The following is a 2,391-nucleotide window of genomic DNA, read 5'->3' on the forward strand; positions in this document are numbered from 1 at the left end:
ATTTATTATATGCTTATAAGACATTTTATCTGACAGGTCTATTTATTTAATTTTTTTTCAATTATTTCATAAGAGGAGCTTGAAATGCATAGGCTAATAGTGCACTACAAAACACGTATATGGTGAAACATTCGAATGATATTGAGGTGCAAAAATTATGAATATAATTTATAGGTATTTGTTAAAGTAATAAAAATATGAGTAGAATTGGGGCGGCCAAAGCCGGTGCGGCCGGGCCGGCGCGGTTCCCACGGCCCTGAGAAGATGGAGGGCGGGGGGGGGGATGCTGAAACAGCATTCATACAAGCACGATGATAATATCGGGAAGGGCAAGGTTCAATTGCCAAACTGTTGGGAGATCTTCTAATCGGTAATGACGTCAACTTTGACCCTGAGAATCTATACGGTAATGGTTGGGCTCACGTCCGCAGTTCACCTCAAGAAGTAACATCGAAACTAAATCATACCGAAAATCAATTTAATACAGAGAATGTATTATAAACCCTATGCTGGTCATCAACTTCAGTTTCCGTTCATAATACTTTATGTGAGGTGTCTACGCGTAAATCTGAAATATTTAATTTGTATGATGGAACATTCACGATTACCATGGATGATTCGCGCCCCACTACCCAACTGCGTGGTCCACTGCTTTAGAGTTGTACACGATGCTTATTGTACTACCAGTGATGAGTGATAATGAACTTAATTTGGCAAAAATAAGTTTCCACAAAAATTTTGTTCAGAGTGATTGGTCTAAACTAGCCCCCGACCAGAGAAATACGGTAGCATGTAAAATCATGCCTAATTAAATTTAAGACCAAGTAAATTAAATATTCAAAATAAGTATACCATTATTATTATTATTATTATTATTATTATTATTATTATTATTATTATTAAATTGGAAATACCATTAGAATCAATAAATATGGGTATCTATTATTTACCGTAATAGGCAAACCCGGATATCTGTACAATATATGGCAACCGATCTGTACAATCGATTCGAGGGGATTGTACAATTGTTTCCTGTCTGATCAAACTCAGAATACCAAAATCCACAATAATATCCTCTCTTACTAACATATCTGTGGTCTTAGAACACAACCATAACCACCTGAACTGAATACAATTTAGTAATCAAAAATAAACAGGCGCTAGAAATTCGTTGATGGTCTCTAGAATATACCGTACTCTACGATCAGCTTTAAAATATCTAGATTTGCTTTCTCAAAAATAATATGAACCCAGAACAAAAAACTGTTGTATGCCCATATATAGTCATGATGTGCCTATATATAGTCATGATGTGCCCATATGTGGTCATGATGTGATGTCATCATGACCATATTTTGGCATGTCATGCATGTTTTGTTCAAATAAAATGTGTTAGTGGACAGGACTTTAGCCAAGTCTCACAGTTCTTTTATCACAAATGCACAATTATTAGAAAACTTTGGGAATTATCTTATTGACAGTTAAACCTGTTTTTATGGGTTTTTTTTTTTATATGCTATGCTCTTTTAAAATTTATTTCAGAAAATTCACATTTGTACACATATAGGCCTATGCACAAAAATATATGGATATGGGAAAGTATTTTATTAAAATTTTGGGTTTTTGCGTTTATCATTTTATTACCTTTTTGCTTATAAAATATTTTTACGGGTATATGATTTTTTCTGGTAGGCATATAAAAGCCAATGTATATTTTCAATGTTAAATGTTTTGGTTGTATTTGGGTTATTTTTCTAATTTTTAATTAGTTTGGTTAGGTTGATCGTTTTCCTTTTAATTATTATAATTAGTATAAATTTGGTGAGTTTTATATTTACTTTAATTTATTGTTTATGCAGTCATTGAATAAATTGCAAAAAGTCAATAGAACTCCAGAAAAAAATCGATTTGTTGATTTATTTGATTCTTTTATAGTCGTCGCAGTGATGTTTACAGTAGGCCTACTTTTCGTATCTGACCCTAAGCCTACACGTTTCCGCTCCAAGATACGTAGAAAACGTGACCTACATAAATATGTTTTTCCAGTAGGCAATCCGTTGCGCCATGGGTATTATTTAATCCATATACCTATAGTGAAAAAGGAAATGTGGGTTTAGAAATGGTTTTGTAGGTGCAAGAAGGTTGCTATTTAAGATAATTTTCAACAGAAATTACTAACTAATTCAATGACAAGCTCTCGAATCAAGTTATATGTCAATGTCAACCTCGACTTCAAGTATCTGTGATAACCCTCAAAATCCAATTCACGCATTGAATTGCTTATTGAAAAGAATCACTTACGTAATCACCTGCCAATGAGATCGAAACAAATTCATTACATATAAAAAGAACTAGATAAGCAAATGAAAATTGTTCTATTCATTATAGCAT

Source organism: Anneissia japonica, unplaced genomic scaffold (assembly GCF_011630105.1).
Source record: "Anneissia japonica isolate Jap-2015-1 unplaced genomic scaffold, ASM1163010v1 scaffold287827_len377088_cov200, whole genome shotgun sequence".
NCBI classification, from domain to species: Eukaryota; Metazoa; Echinodermata; class Crinoidea; order Comatulida; family Comatulidae; genus Anneissia; species Anneissia japonica.